Source organism: Lissotriton vulgaris, chromosome 12 (assembly GCF_964263255.1).
Source record: "Lissotriton vulgaris chromosome 12, aLisVul1.2, whole genome shotgun sequence".
In the NCBI taxonomy this organism is placed as follows: domain Eukaryota; kingdom Metazoa; phylum Chordata; class Amphibia; order Caudata; family Salamandridae; genus Lissotriton; species Lissotriton vulgaris.
In genome coordinates this window covers 459,809,385-459,826,722 of record NC_141700.1, presented here as the reverse complement: position 1 = coordinate 459,826,722, position 17,338 = coordinate 459,809,385, and positions in this window count along the sequence as shown.

Here is a 17,338-nt window from a genome sequence, read left to right as displayed (position 1 = left end):
GGATGGTCTATGATGTAGGCCCCAAACTTCAGGATGCAGCAAGTCCGGTTTGCGGTGTCCGATTTAAGTTACCAAAAGGTCATCAGAATCAGCAGGGCTTAATCAACAAGTACTCGTCGATCAAATCAGGATTTATGGCAGGATAGTTGCCGGAGGCGAAGAGGGTCTCAGGAGCCCTGTGCTCACGCGTCCATCTTGGATCCGCGCGAAGCTCCTCCCTCATGGGTGTGGTTTTTGAGTGGCAAGGGTGGGTTTTAGGGTGGGTATAGCTATTTGGGTGCCAAAGCAATTTTTACAGGTTAGCATGGATATGGATTTTTTAGTGCTAATGGATTTTTTAGGATTTAGGGTAGGTATGGATTTTCGTGTGGTAATCACTCTTTTATCTTTTAGGGTTTGTATGGGTTTTTGGGTGGCAAGGGAATTTCTAGTGTGTAGTATTTGTGTGGGTTTTTTGGTGGCAAGGGTTTTTGTAGGGATTACAGTGGGCATGGGTTTTTGGGTGGAAGAGAAATTTTAAGGTTTTGGATGGGTTTTAGTTTTTGGTGGGCAAGGGAAATTTTATGGTTAAATGTCAGTAGGAGTGTATGGGTGATACATGATTTTTTAGGTTTTATATTAGTATGAGTTTTCGGTGGAAAGGGATATTTCAGGCATTAGGGTGGGTATGGTAGTGGGTAGCAAAGGAACCTTTAGGGTTTAGGTGAATATGGGCTTTTAGGTGGTCAACTTATTTTTTAATGTTGATTGCGGGTATGGTTTTTTTGGTAATGAGGGAGTTTTTACGGTTGAGGGTACGTATGGGTTTTTGGGTTGCAAGGGATTTTTGGGGGGTTTGGGTGTGTATTAAGTATGGGCGGAAAATTCGTTCCGCTCGTGGAATTTGTGGATTTTCCGCGATTTCGCGATCCGCAAATCGAGTGAAATCACGGCAAAATCCGCGAATTCGTGAGCGGGATGAATTTTGCTCAGGAAGCACTTACAGGGATACAGCAGGTGCCCAGGTTGAAGCTAATTTCCTTGTAACCATTTACAAAATGGTTAAAAAGAAATTAACTTCAACTTGGGCACATGTTGTAACCCTGTAAGTGCTTCCTGAGCGGCGCCTCGTTGCCAACTTGCAACTATTCTCTGACCCTGCTCTGACCCTTGAAGCAGGGTCAGAGAATAGTTACAAGTAGACAACGAGGCTCCGTGAACAGGAAGCACTTACAGATATAGATAAAGCAGGTGCCCGAGTTGAAGGTCAAATTCAGTAACTCCTTAATCAGCCCCCAAAAAATGTGCGCTTTGTCGAGGCTGGGCAGGTGTGCTTTCTCCCCGATATCTACAGTCGAAAATTAGCTATGATGCTTGATGGAGGCCTTTGCATCCTTGACTTTCACAAGTGCAATCCCGTGCAGTTCCTGTAACCAGTAGCTTCTTTCTCCTCATCTGCTGCTCTGATCTGTGCCTGACCTTTTATACACACAAGAAGAGGCATGTGAACTCGCAAAGAAGCCCCCCCCAATTTGGCCCCCCAACACACTAGCGGTGTGCACCATCTTCCCGCCCTTTACACACTGTGATGGACAGCTCACTCGAGGAACCCCGGCGCCCTTCTGCGCGATGGCAAAGTTAATCAGCCCCAAAAAATCGTGCGCTTTGTCGAGGCTGGGCAGGTGTGCTTTCCCCCCATATCTACAGTCGAAAATTAGCTATGATGCTGGATGGAGGCCTTTGTATCCTTGACTTTCACAAGTGCAATCCCCGTGCAGTTCCTGTAACCAGTAGCTTCTTTCTCCCCATCTGCTGCTCTGATCGGTGCATGACCTTTTATACACACAAGAGGCATGTGAACTCGCAAAGAAGCCCCCCTGTTTTCCCCTTCCCCACTAACTAGCGGTGTGCACCGTCTTCCCGCCCTTTACCCACTATGAGGGGCGGCTCACTCGAGGGACCCCAGCGCCCTTCGGCGCAATGGCAAAGTTAATCAGCCCCAACAAATCGTGCACTTTGTCAAGGCTGGGCAGGTGTGCTTTCTCCCCATATCTACAGTCAAACATTAGCTACGATGCTTGATGGAGGCCTTTGCATCCTTGACTTTCACGAGTGCAATTCCCATGCAGTTCCTGTAACCAATAGCTTCTTTCTCCCCATCTGCTGCTCTGATCAGTGCCTGACCTTTTAAACACACAAGAGGCATGTGAACTTGCAAAGAAGCCCCACCATTTGCCACCCCACACTAGCGGTGTGTACCGTCTTCCCGCCCATTACCCACTATGATGGACAGCTCACTCGAGGGACACCGGCGCCCTTCGGCGCAATGGCAAAGTTAATCAGCCCCAAAAAATTGTGCACTTTGTCAAGGCTGGGCAGGTGTGCTTTCTCCCCATATCTACAGTCAAACATTAGCTATGATGCTTGATGGAGGCCCTTGCATCCTTGACTTTCACGAGTGCAATCCCCATGCAGTTCCTGTAACCAGTAGCTTCTTCCTCCCCATCTGCTGCTCTGATCGGTGCATGACCTTTTATACACACAAGAGGCATGTGAACTCGCAAAGAAGCCCCCCCCGTTTGCCCCCCCACTAACTTGCGGTGTGCACCGTCTTCCCGCCCTTTACCCACTATGAGGGGCAGCTCACTCGAGGGACCCCGGCGCCCTTCGGCGCGATGGCAAAGTTAATCAGCCCCCAGAAAACGTGCGCTTTGTCGAGGCTGGGCAGGTGTGCTTTCTCCCCATATCTACAGTCGAAAATTAGCTATGATGCTTGATGGAGGCCTTTGCATCTTTGACTTTCACGAGTGCAATCCTCATGCAGTTCCTGTAACCAATAGCTTCTTTCTCCCCATCTGCTGCTCTGATCGGTGCCTGACCTTTTAAATACACAAGAGGCATGTGAACTTGCAAAGAAGCCCCCCCATTTGCCCCCCCCCCCACACTAGCGGTGTGTACCATCTTCCCGCCCTTTACACACTATGATGGACAGCTCACTTGAGGGACCCCGGCGCCCTTGGGTACGATGGCAGAGTTACACACACATGGTCACTGGAGGCAACTCTTCTGGCCCTACGCAGCTGTAGTGCAGGAAAAGCACTATACATTTACCCAACGAGGTAGCACTTATTGATTAGCCAGTAGAAAGTACTCCAGTTAAGTATGGTGCAAAATCGCAAAAAAATCAGCGATTTCGCGGGGAAATTCGCAAATTTGTGGATTTTTTTGCGATTTCGCGCGAATTCGAGAACCGCTGATTCGCAAAATTCACCCATACTTAGTGTGTATGTTTTTTTGGAGGTATGGCCTTTGTAGGATTTAGGTTGGGTGTGGTTTTTTGAGGAGCAAGGGATTTTTTGTGGTTTTAGGGTAGTTATAGCTTTTTGGGTGCCAAAAATGTTTTTACGGTTTAGCGTGGGTATGGTTGTTTATGTGGTAATGGGTTTTTAGGGTTTAGAGTAGAAGTGGGTTTTTGGGTGGCAAGGGCAATTTTAGGGTTCAGGATCAGATGGAAATTTGGTTGGCAAGGAAACCTTCAAGGTTTAGGGTGGGTTTGGATTTTTGAGCGGTAACACTTTTGCAGGGTTCAGCGTTTGCCTGGGTTTTTGGGTGCCAAGGGATTTTTAATAGTCTAGGGTGGGTATGGGTTTTTGGGTGGCAAGGTAATTTTTAGGTTTTAGGGTCGGTGAGGGTTATTGGGTGGTAAGGGATTTTTAAGGGTTGAGGGAGGGTATGGGTTTTATTGGTAGCGAGGACGTTTTTAGCGTTTATGATTTGTGTGAGTTTTTCAGTGGCAAGGGATTTTGTAGGGTTTTCAGTGGTATGGTTTTTTTTGGAAGAAGGGACATTTTAACCCCTTCGATGCTCATGACGGAATGGTTCCATCATGAGCATCGGTGCCCCTGGCCTCATGACGGAACCATTCCATCATGAGGCCAGGGGCACGAAATCCCTCTGCTGCAGACAGCAGAGGGATTTCCTTTTCTCCCCTGTGACCTTGGGAGCTGGGGAAGAACTTCCCCAGCTCCTGAGGCCCCCTCCCTGGTTTCTGTTCAATGACGTTCAGCGCGCATGTCGCGCTGTCATCATTGAACACAAACCAAAATTGAAATGACTTTCTACATGCTCAGGGGGCTATCTCAGCCCCCTTAGCACGTAGAAAGACAGGGAGAATCTCCCTTTCCAATGGTACCCCTCACCAGTGGATCCCTGCTTGGGGATTGCCCCAGGAGGGCGATCCCCAAGCAGGGATCCACCCACTAGACACCAGGGAGGGGGGAGCGGCCCCTTGGGCAAGGGCCTTCACTCTCACCATAAAGAAATTACCATGTTTCATTCTTTCTGCCCCCCCCCCCCCCCCAGGGGGCAGATGGGGCAGTAGCTCCCAATCTGCCCCCCCGGGGGGCAGAAAGCCCACTATACACCAGGGATTTTTTAGGGGGGCACTTTTTTTAGGGTGGGGGCTAGCTGACAGGGCGTGCCAATGCGCCCCAACTCCCCGGCACCATTACAGCCTTTCTGCCTTAGTGGGGGGCAGTAGACCCCAATTTGCCCCCCGGAGGGGGCAGAAAGCTCACTATATACCAGGAATTTTTTTGAAGCACTTTTTTTAGGGTGGGGGCTGCCTGAAACGGGCGCGCCAATGCCCCATACCTCGGGCCCATTACAGCCTTTCTGCCCCCCCTGCGGGGCAGATGGGGGCAGGATCCCACAATCTGCCCCCCCCCTGGGGGCAGAAAGCCCACTATACACCAGGGATTTTTTTGTGCTTGTTTTGGGTAGCCACCACCCTAGTTAAAATTTGCTCAAAAAGCTCCCTGGCGTCTAGTGGACCTTTGACCCCCCAGGGGGCAGATGGGGGCATTAGCCCCCGATCTACCCCACCAGAGGAGGCAAAAAGCTCACTAGAGGCCAGGGATGTTTTGGGGGCAAATTTGAAATAGGATGGGGCTGCCCAAAATGGGCATGCCCATGCCCCCATCCCCTCCCCACAACAATTACAGCCTTCCTGCCCCCCAGGGGGGCAGATGGGGCAGTAGCCCCCATTCTGCCCCACGGGGGGCAGAAAGCCCACTATACAACAGGGATTTTTTGGGTTGGCACTTTTTTTAAGGTGCCTGAAAGGGCGTGCCAATGCCCCCAACTTCCTGACACCATTACAGCCTTTTGGGGCAGAAGCCCCCAACTTGCCCCCTGGGGGCAGAAAGCTCACTATACACAAGGGATTCTTTTGGGCACTTTTTTTAGGGTGGGGGCTGCCCGAAACGGGCATGCCAATGCCCCCACCCCCGCCACCATTACCGCCTTTCTGCCCCCCCTGGGGTGTAGATAGGGCAGTAGCCCCCAATCTGCCCCCCCGGGGCAGAAAGCCCACTTGACACCAGGGATTTTTTCTTTGTGCAATTTTTTTTAGGGTGGGGGATGCCTGAAACGGGCATGCCAATGCCCCCACCCCCACCGCCATTCCAGCCTTTCTGCCCCCCCGGGGGCAGATGGAGGCAGTAGTACCCAATCTGCACCCCCGGAGGGGCAAAAATCCCACTAAACGCCAAGGATATTTGAGGGCAAATCTGAATTAGGGTGGGGGCTGCCCAAAATGGGCATGCCATTGCCCTCACCCCTCCCACACCAAAATTACAGCCTTTCTGCCCCCCTGGGGGGCAAAAAGCCCAGTAGATGCCAGGGATTTTTTGGGCAAATTTTAATTAGGGTGGGGGCATTATAATTAAAATGTGCCCAAAAAACTCCCTGGCGTCTAGTGGACTTTCCGCCCCCCCCGGGGGGCAGATGGTGGCATTATCCCCCAATATACCCCACCAGGGGGGCATAAAGCCCACTAGACGCCAGGGATTTTTTTGGGGCAAATTTGGAAATAGGGTGAGGCTGCCCAAAACGGGCATGCCCATGCCCCCACCCCCTCCCCCGCAACAATTACAGCCTTCCCGCACTCCCTGGGGGGCAGATGGGGCAGTAGCCCAATAGACGCCAGGATTTTTTTGGGGGCAAATTTGAAATAGGGTGGGGCTGCGCAAAATGGGCATGCCCATGGCCCCACTTGCTCCCCCACAACAATTACAGCCTTCCTGCCCCCCTTGGGGGGCAGATGGGGCAGCAGCCCCCAATATGCCTCCCCAGGGGGGAAAAAGCCCACTAGACACCAGGGATTTTTTTTGGCAAATTTTTATTAGGGAGGGGGCATTGGCATGCCCTTTTTGAGGGACCCCACCCTAATTAAAATTTGCCCAAAAAACTCCCTGGCATCTAGTGGACTTTCTGACCCCCCTAGGGGGCAGATGGGGGCATTACCCCCCAATATGGCCCGCCGGGGGGGAACCCATTAGTCACCAGGAATTTTTTGGGGAAATTTTTTGTTAGGGTGGGGACATTGGCATGCCCATTTTGGGCCAACCCCACCATAATTAAAATTTGCTCAAAATAATCCCTGGCATCTAGTAGGCTTTCTGCCCCCCTGGGGGGCAGATGGGGGCATTAGCCCCAAATCTGGAGAAAAAAAACACTAGTCGCCAGAGAACTTTTTGGGGCAAATTTGAATTTGGGGGGGGGGCTGCCCAAAACGGGTATACCAATGCCCTCATCCCCCCAAAAAAGCCACGGTGTTTCTGCCCCCCTTGGGGGCATATCGGGGCAACCCCACATCTTAAATCTCCCCCAGGGCAGCAGAAAGCCGAGAAGGCACAGATTTGTTTTAGCAATATGCCTAATTGTGGACTTTGGGCCCTAGTGCAGCCGGCACATAGGGAAACCTAGCAAACCTGTACATTTTTGAAAACTAGACACACAGGGAAATCAAGAATGGGGTGACTTTACTGCCTCTCACCAGGTTCTGTTACCCAGAATCCCTTGCAAACCTAAAACATTTGCCCAAAAAACAAATTTTCCTCACATTTCTGTGTTGGAAAGCTCTGGAATCTACGTGGATCCATAAAATACCACCCACCCCATGTTCCCCAAAGCCTTCCGGGAAAAATGGTACCTCACTTGTGTGGGTAGGCCAGCGACAGGCAAAAGCCAAAAACCTATTGAGGCGACATCAAAATTACCTAACACAAAACAACCTGGTTTTGCAAGGGGGGTCCCATGAGTTTTTGGCTCCTGGCTTGGCGGCCTTCTAAGGAAACCTACCAAACCCACACATTTCTGAAAATTAGACACCCGGGAGAGTCCAGGGAGGTATGGCTTGCGTGGGTCCCCTAAAGTTTTCCTACCCAGAATCCCCTGGAAACTCAAATTTAGCTGTAAAAATCACTTTGTCTCAAATTTCGGTGTGGGAAAGTTCCGGAATCTACGTGGATCCACAAATTTCATCCCACCCAGCGTTCCCCCAGGTCTCCTGTTAAAAATGATACCTCACTCGCATGGGTGGGTCAAGTACCCGCGACGTGCAAGGGCCCAAAACCTATTGAGGCAACATCAAAATGACCTATCACAAAACAACCTGGTTTTGCAAGGGGGGTCACCTGGGTATTTGTCCCCGGACTCCGTGGCCATCTTGGGAAACTTCCAAACCCAAACCTTTCTAAAAACTAGACACATGGGGGAGGCCAGCGAGGTATGGCATGCGTGGGTCCCACAACGTTTTCCTACCCAGAATCCCCTGCAAACCTCATATTTAGCTAAAATAAATCAAATTTTTTCTCAAGTATCTGTGTGGGAAAGTTCTGGAATCTACATGGATCCACAAATTTCATCCCACCCAGCATTCTCCCAGGTCTCCCGATAAAAATTATACCTCACTCACGTGGGTGGGTCAATTACCCGCGACGTGCAAGGGCCCAAAACCTATTGAGGCAACATCAAAATGACCTACCACAAAACAACCTGGTTTTGAAAGGGGGGTCACCTAGGTTTTTGTCCCCGGGCTCGGCGGCCATCTTGGGAAACTACAAAACCCAAACATTTCTGAAAACTAGACACCCGGGGGAGTCCAGCGAGGTATGGAATGCGTTGTGCCCCAACATTTTCCTACCCAGAATCCCCTGCAAACCTCAAATTTAGCTGAAAAAAATCACTTTTATCTCAAATTTCTGTGTGGGAAAGTTCTGGAATCTACATGGATCCACAAATTTCATCCCACCCAGCGTTCCCCCAGGTCTCTCAATAAAAATGATGCCTCACTTGTGTGGGAGGCCCAAGAACCCGCGACAGGCAAGGGCCCAAAACATTTTGAGGCAACATCGACATTGCTTATCAAAAACATTTTTGGGCCCTTGCCTGTCGCGGGTACTTGGGCCTCCCACACAAGTGATGCACCATTTGTATTGGGAGACCTGAGGGAATGCTGGGTGGTAGGAAATTTGTGTGAGCACGGTGAAGCCACACTTTCACACACAGAAATGTGCGAAAAAACTTTTTTTCAGTGAAAATTGAGGTTTGCAAGGGATTCTGGGTAAGGGGACGTTAGGGAAACCACGCAAGCCATACCTCTTTGGAAGCCCCAGGGGTCTACTTTCCAGAAATGTGTGGGTTTGGTAGGTTTCCCTAGATGGCCATCGAGCACGGGGCTAAAAACCCAGGTGACCCCCTTGCAAAAAAAGGTGGTTTTGAGATAGGCAATTTTGATGTCGCCTCACTACGTTTTGGGCCCTTGCCTGTCGCGGGTTCTTGGGCCTCCGACACAAGTGAGGCACCATTTTTATCGGGAGACCTGGGGGAACGCTGGGTGATAGGAAATTTGTGTGAGCTCGGTGATGCCACACTTTCCCACACAAAAATGTGTGAAAAAAATGTTTTTTTTTTGCTAAAATTGAGGATTGCAAAGGATTCTGGGTAAGGGGACGTTGGGGGAATCAATGCAAGCCATACCTCCTTGGAAGCCCCTAGGGATCTACTTTTCAGAAATGTATGGGGCTACAAAAACTACTTGTCTGCTTCACCCAGTTCTGTGATGCCAGAGGCCTGACTATAAATACATCTAAAACAAAGTTAATGGCACTGGCACCATCGAAAAGTTTTTGAAACAACATTAGGCTGAATGATTCCCCTCTGGAACTTGTCGAACCCTTTGACTACCTGGGAGTGCGGATTAACAGCCGGATGAAGTGGTCCCCCCATCTGGCAAAAATGCTGCTTAATCATAAACGAGTGTTGGGGGCCATTACAAAACACCAGCACCTTTCCCATAGTCGACCTGTGGCTCATGACATTAAGGTCTACGAGGGAAAAGCCCTGCCGTCATCACTATACGGGGCAGAACTGTGGGGTTTTGAGAATGTTACAGACTTAATAGGATCAGAGAACAAGTTTTTTAGGGATCTGGTTTCGCTCCCTCCATCGACCCCATTAGTCCCGCTCCGTTATGATCTCAGGAGACATCCAATAAATGAGGTGGCAAGGCTGCGCCCCCTACTGTTTTGGACACGCCTCAGAAAGACCCCGGAACTATGTCACTATGCCTCTGCACTGACTGAGCTGATTCAACTAGATGTAAGACATAAACAGCTAGTGGGGGACATTGGCTTGGGAGAGGCGTGAGTGAACCAGAACCCACAGTCTAAACAGGTTGTAAAGAATGTTAATGGGACTGGGTTTCTGTAGCTGCAACAAGAAATCAGAATCACGGCACCTTGACAGATTTTTTTTTAGACGTGAAGCCTGTACCTAAACTAGAATCCTTCCTGGATCTTATTGAGTCCCCGAAAGATAGGGCACTTTATCTGAAGTTTAGGTTTGGTACCCTCCCACTGAATGATTTCAGAGCAGGCTGGAGGAAGTCGAGGGAGAGTGACACAGGGTGCCCGGGCTGTGCCTCCCCCACGGAATCTGTCGCTCATTTTCTCTTCACCTGCCCAGTGTATGGTCAGGCGAGGAGAAAATGGCTGAAACCCGTGTGTTCCAACTTGGGATGTAAAAACCATAGGGAGGCACTGCATATCCTAACATTTGAGACCTCGATCCCCAGTGTGATTTGTGGGACAGCTAAGTACCTGGGCTGCGCCTGGTTGACAAGAGCGAAGCTTTCTAGGGTGACCCAGGTCCAAGTGTGGATCCGTAGATTGTCACCTTCCATCGGGCTGTACTCTGTTTTTTATGATGAACCAGTTTTTAAATTCATGTCTAGTATTTTTTATTATGATCAATTGTATATATCAAATATTGAGGATTGATTACGCTATATATTTTTTACATATTGTGCGAATGTAATAACAAAGGGCTGTCTCTCTCCTATTTTTTATTACGATCAATTGTATATATCAAATATTGAGGATTGATTACGCTATATATTTTTTACATATTGTGCGAATGTAATAACAAAGGGCTGTATCTCTCCTCTATCCTCTTTTTAAATTGTTTTAAATTGCTTTTATACTTTTATTTTTATTTTTTTATTCATTATTTATTTTAAGGTTTTATAGAGCTCGAACATGACCCGTGAGGGTATCAGAGGGCTTTAAAGATACACTAGAGTAGTACATTCCTGTCCACTTAATTCCCCTAGATGCACTGACTGAGAACTCTATAGCTGGCTCAGCGCGGAGATACCCTTACGGGATTGATTCCAGCGCTATAAAAGAAATTAAAATAAAATAAATAAATAAAAACAGGGTCATAGCACACAAAAAACAGGTAAAACGATAAAAACTTAGTACATAGGAGAGCTTACAGAGAATCAGGGGGTGAAGGTGGGACAGGGTAGCAGACGGGTACTGTACCTGGGGGATATGATAGGCTATACAGCAGGATAAATATAATACAATGAACAAGAAAGGTGATATACAAGGACGCAGGATAGAGCAACAGTCTCTCAGGTGGCTGAGGGAACGAGATTAGCCAAGGAATTTACCCTTGAGAAAGGCCTTGGCCTCTTTTTTGAAGCGAGCAAAGGAAGGGATTTTTCTAATGTCGGGAGGGAGGGAGTTCCATATTCTTGGTGCAGCTCAGGTGAAAGCCCGATTGTAGGTTGTTCTTTTCCTGAAGCGTGCAGGCCAGAGTAGGAGGGCCTTGGTCGATCTTGAGTTTCTGTTTCCTCCAGATAACACAAGCTTCTGAGCAAGATACGCAGGGGAGTTAGAGTGAAGAGCCTTGTGCGTGATGCATGCCAGCTTGAAGTGAATCCTCGCCTCGAAGGGGAGCCAGTTTAACGCTTTCAAGTGAGGAGTGATGTGATTGAATTTTTTTGCCTGTAAGTAGTCTGGCGGCAGCGTTGAGGCAGGCTTTTAAGGGTGGCAGCGAGATCTTAGGTAAGCCAGAGAGGGTGGAGCAACCGTATTCCAGTCGAGAGATGACTAATGATTGGACAGCGAGTTTGAGGTCCGAAGCGTCTAGAAAGGGTTTAAATTTCCATAGGTAGCTCAGGTGGAATCTGGCCGATTTCGCCTTTGTGTTGATGTGGTCTCGCATATTTAGGGTATAATCCAAGGTGATTCCCAGAGATTTGGCTGAGTTCACAATGGTCGGGGAATAGTTTAAGGCTGTGATGGCTTTAATCCATGTCTGGATGTCAGGGTTGTTATTGGGTGGGGAGATTAGAAGGAACTCAGTTTTCTTGGCATTAAGTTTTAGTTGATTGGAGGAGAGCCATCTGACGGTCAGCTTCAGGGCTTCATTCAGGGTGAGGATCTCTGCCAGAGAAGAGATTTTTATGTAGATCTGAGTGTCATCAGCGTACATATGAAAGGAGATATTTGCATTGCGCAGGACTTCGGCAAGGCGTTCCAGATAGAGATTGAAGAGGGTAGGGGACAATGTTGATCCCTGAGGGACTCCCACCTTGACCGCGGAGGGAGCGGATAGTTCGCCATTGACTAGAAATCTCTGAGATCGGTTCTGGAGGTAGCATCTGAACCAGTTGAGGACTGTGCCTTCTAATCCCATCCTGAGTTTAAGGCGTTCGAGTAGCATCGCATGGTTGACCGTGTTGAAGGCCTATGATAGATCAAGGAGGATCAGGAGACAGGTTTTGTCTTGGTCAAGGGCTTGAAGAGCGTCATCAACGATGTGGAGCATGGTGGTTTCGGTGCTGTGCCCGGGTCGGAAACCTGATTGACAGTCGTTGAGTAGATGGTAGTTGTTGATGTGGTGACTTAGCTGTAATTGTACGCACTTTTCCAGCACTTTTGCCAAGAGCGGAATGTTGGAAATTGGTCTAAAGTTGTCTGGGGAGGCTGGGTCCAGCGACGTTTTTTTCAGAATGGGTAGGACTTGGCCTGTTTTCAGCGAGGTCGGTATTGATCCCTGTCGTAGGGAGGCATTAATGATTGCAGTACAGCTAGGAATGATGGATTTGGTAACGGTCGCGAGACAGTTTGAGGGGAGCGGGTCATTGAAGTGGTTGTTGGGGTTCAGGGAGGCCAGGATTTTCACGACAGTGACTTCATCATAGGATGCAAATTCGGACCAGTGAGATAAATTCTTTGGTAAGGATCGTGGCGGCAAGGAAGGAGGAGGCAAAGGGTCAAAGTTCGGAGGGGGGAAGGAGGCGGCCTTGAGTTCAGTATATAAGGTTTTGATTTTGTTTGTGAAAAATGAGGAGAAAGCCTCAGAGGAGATGAGAGACTTGGGGTTTTCTTTCACAGTTTTGGACAGTTTGTTCGATTGTAGTTTAACCATCTCAAAGAGTTTGCGAGGTCTGTTTTGGGCGTTTCCTAGTTCCACTCTGAAGAATTATTTTTTTGAGTTGACGATGTTCTTGTTGCAGATATTTCTGGCCTGGTGAAGGAGTTTTAGGGGGTCTGTTGAGGGTTGCTGTCTCCAGGTTCTTTCATGATGTTGGAGGGATCTTCTCTCGTCATTGAGGGAACCAGTGAGTCATGGGTTTTTATCTCTAACTTGAGTTCTTTTTAGTTTAAGAGGGGCTAGGCCATCCAAGATGCTTGACATAGTAGCCGAGTAATGATCATTGAGGTCACTGACCGAGGTGATGTGGGGGGGGGTGGTAGGTCTGTTTTGCAGCGGATCTCAAGCTTGTTGAAGTCTAGGTTTTTGGTGTCCCTGACCCAGCGCTTTGGGAGTACCTTTTGTGGTGTCCTTGTCTTGCGAGTGCTAGGTAACAGAAAGGCGATGGTATGGTGGTCAGACCAGTCGCAGGGCTCTATCGAGGTGAGCTTGACGGGGGTTTCCTTGGAGATGATCCAGTCAAGAGTGGCTCCTTTCAGGTGGGTTGGGAGAGGGCAAGCTTGGGTCAGGGCTAGATTGGCCAGGAGGTCTTTAATGGTGTTGACATGGGGATCCTTAAGATCATTCCAGTGCAGGTTGAAGTCGCCGAGGAAAATGTCCTTGGAGTTTGGGGAGTTCTTAGCCGTAATAACTTCCATGAGGTAGTCAGTGAAGAGCTCGTTTGTGCCTGGGGGGTGATAAAAGATGTGTAGGTTACATATGTGGATGGTGCTACTGAAGACTGAGAGGGATAGATATTCGCAGGAGTCAGTAGTATTCGTTGAAAGCTCAGTGACAAGGAGGTTAGCGCGATGGATGCAGGCAATTCCGCCTCCTTTTTTGTTGTGTGGTCTGTCGAGCCTGACAATGTTGAAGTTAAGGGGGATTAAGAGGTCAAGGCATGGGGATGAGGATTCATTAAGCAATGATTCTGTAAGAATGGCTATGTCGGTGTTGTTGTTCAGAATGAGTGCAGTGACATCAGCCACATGCTTTACTGCCGAACGGCAGTTGATTAAGAGACCCGTCAGGGTAGGGAGAGGAGTGGTGGCGAGGGTCGTTACGGACAAGGGCACTGGCGTGAGGTTGCTTCTGAGCATTCTTCCATTACTGTGGGGGCTTATCTGTGTGGGTCGATGGCTACCGTGTGGATGGGGTGTGCGGCACTCACGTCACTCACAACAGGTAGACAGGGAGAAATAGGGCAGTGTTAAGGTCCAGAAGGAGGTCCTGGATTTTTCTTTTTGGTGAGATCTAGTGGAGTAGTTGAGGTGAGGGAGAGGTTGTAGGAGAGGGCTAGGTCAAGGGTTTTCTCCTCGGACAGGTAGCTAGTGTGCTTGTGAGGGTGCAGATGTCTTGAGGTCGTCGGTAGTGGTCGTTTGGGGAGCTCTGGAATAGGAAGGGAGGCAGTCTGGGGCATGAGCTTTGCGAAGGAGAGTTCAGCGAGGTGGAGGAGATTTTGTAAGTTTGAGGAAGGAGGAATGGAGGTTCTGAATTATTGTGGAAGCTCTGGAGTGTAAGGAGATGATGTCTGCGGAGTGGGGTGTAGGAGGGCCCTGGTGGACCGAACTGGGAGTCGTAGGAGAGGTGGCTTGTATGTTAGAAGTGTTGGCCTGAACTGGTACTGTAGGAGTCGTTGAGGGGGGTGGGGCTTGGTGGGTAGGATGGAATGTGTGCGGGGTCATAGAGGCAGTGGCTTGAGTGTTAGCGGAGCGGGTTTGACCTGCTGTAGCCCATGTCACTGGTGACGTAGAGGTAGTGGTCCTGGAGATCGAGGAGGGAGCACGGAGGGAGGGGGTCAAAGGTTCAGTGTTAGGTTCGCTCAGGGCGGTTGAAGGCAGCCTGATGTGGTTAAGGTGCAGTGTGATGGGAGCCGTGGATTCCGAGTGGGAAGCGTGGGGGGTGGACTAATGAGGAGGGGTGGACTCAGGTCCATAGCGTTAGGGAACATTGTAGGCGTAATGATGGGGTTCGGGTGTTCTGTATTGGGGTAAGGGGGTAGGTGTACGGTTTGGCCGGGTGTTGGTCGGCGACCCTGTGTCTTGCACATAGTTTCGGAGAGTAATGAAAAGCTCTGAGAATTTGTCAAGGTTTTTAGGTGAGGCTTGGGTCAGCAATTGCAAAAACAACAAGTGATGGACTGAATGTGGGTCAGTACAATGCCGCTTTTGTAGAGGGTGATGGTGAGGTCAGCTCGCAAAGTTGTTGAAGGCGCTATTGTGAGCTTAGTGCCGTAGGGAATGATCCTGGATGAGTGGACATTAAGGAATAGTGAGAAAATGTTACGCCAAGCAGGGATTCTTCTGGAGTAAAAAACCAGGCCGTTGGTAACAGTGTCTAAGTCCGCACAGCAACGTAGGTCCGCAATCAGTGTCTCTGGATGGTTTTTCAGGGTGAGGTGTTTTAAGGCTTTTGAGGCATTTTTAGGGAGGTTTGGAGGGTAGACCAGTGTAAAGGCGTTTGAGCCGTAGGCGGTTAAAGCAGGGCCAACCATGATGGCCAGTGATGGGTATGCACAAAGCGAACTGGATCAGTGAGCATTCGACATTGGGGTCATCAGCAAACAGTTGTCATGTGTTAAAAGTAGTTTCAAGATTTAAATAAGAGTGAGTAGACCACTTTCAGATTGAGGAGGTAGAGAGCGGTCATTTTTCCTGTTGTGGTGGGTAGTGAGAGGTAAGGATGCCTGTCGTCATTTGAAGCTGTAGGTTGGGTTAGTGCCACTGCAAGATGGCCACCACAGAGATAGAGGAAAGAGTAGTCCTCTTTCAGTTGCAGTAAGAGGTGAATAAGTAGTCCTCTTTCTGTTTCTGTTGCTGTTGCTGCAGTTAGGGTTTGTGCAGGCTTCTTTCTGTGGAGGGGGTTTGCCATAAACGGCTCAGTCCTCTTTCTATGGGCACTGGTTTGGGGCAGAAATTTTGACTCAAGTTGGGCTTACAAACAATAAAACAATATGGTGAATTCGAGCAGAAGATGATCATCCCCAATTTCACTTGGCTGAAAGTTAGATCGAAGCCATCATCCCATTTATTTGTCATCTTTGTTTTCTTTAAGCCAATAGTCACAAAAGAGTGATAGCACGTAAAAACGCACTCGAAGTGTCAGAGTGTGTGAGTGCGCCTCGCACCGAAATCAGCTTGTCCTCTGCCCCAGAACATGAACGATAAGCGGAGATGCCGATAGATGGCACTGAGAGCACACTGAGGCCAGGTGGCGGTACAGTGATGGAGAGAGAGTGTCAGGCTGACACGAATGTTGCACCTCAATCCTTTTTCCTGGTAATGACCATGGGAGTGCTGGGAGAGGTGGGAGGGTCGTGCGGGCCGCCGCAAGACAGTCAGGAGGCAACAGTCTTTCGGGAGCGGGAGGGGGGGCAGGGGGCCACCCTTACCTTGATCCTCGTGCCGAGACGTCCTTGATTCCTGTGCCGAGACGTCCGACGGGGCACCTCTGGACTTCGGCAGGGAGGGCGGCTGGAGGTTGTGCTGACTTCCGCTGGTGGACTGGTCGGGCAGAAAACAGCGCTGGCGGTCGCTCCGTTAAAAGTTTTTGCCGAGACGTCCACGGGAACCTCAGGGACTTTAGCCAGGAGGGCGGCCGGAGGCCGGTGGTGGCCTCTGCAGGCGAGACTCGTTGGGCGAAGAAACGCTGGCGGTGGCGGATGCTACATTTCAAAGTCGGCATCAGGCTCCAGGCGGTAAAGACCAGACGAGGCAGCAGCAGAGCCCCCAGCAAGCAGCAGGCGATCCCCGGGGCACAAGCTCGAGAGGTCGAGAGGGGACAAGACTTGCCGCATAAGTCCGTAGGTTCCAGTAGGCAAGGTAAGGTAATCCCACAAAAAATCCAGATTACCCCGCTGGATTTTTTGTGCTCGTTGGGGGAGGTTTGTTGGGGATTTACGCGGATTGCGATCCCTTACCCCTGGAGCAACTCTGGAGGAGCTCCTTCTCCATCGGCCATCTTTTATGATATTGCATATCAAATAAAGTTATATACATACCTAAAAAAAAATGAAATGTGTGGGTTTGGTAGGTTTCCCTAGGTGCCGGCTGAGCTAGGGTTCACAAACTACAGCTAGGCACTTTGCCCAAAAAATCTACAGCTAGGCACTTTTCACTGCAAAATTGAGGTGTGACCATGTTGTGTTTTGCACCGTTTCCTGTAGCAGGCACAAGGCCGACCCACACAAGTGGGGTACCGTTTTTCTCAGAAGACTTTGGGGAACGCAGGGTGGAAGGAAATTTGTAGATCCACGCAGATTCCAGAACTTTCCACCACAGAAATGTGGAGAAAATGGGTTTTTTTGTCATTTTTTTAGGTGTGCAAGGGTTTCTGGGTAACCTGGTGGGAGGCAGTCAAGTCACCCCATCCTGGATTCCCCTGGGTGTCTAGTTTTCAACAATGTATAGGTTTGCTAGGTTTCCCTAGGTGCCGGCAGAGCTAGGGTTAAAAAACTACAGCTAGGCACTTTGCCAAAAAAGGGTCCGTTTTTCACTGCAAAATTGAGGTGTGACCATGTTGCGTTTTGCGCCGCTTCCTGTCGCAGGCACTAGGCCGACCCACACAAGTGGGGTACCATTTTGCTCAGAAGATTTTGGGGAATGCAGGGTGGAAGGACATTTGTGGATACCCGCAGATTCCAGAACTTTCCACCACAGAAATGTGGAGAAAATATGTTTTTTTTTTAAGTTTGCAAGGATTTCTGGGTAACAAAACCTGGTGTGAGGCAGTCAAGTCACCCCATCCT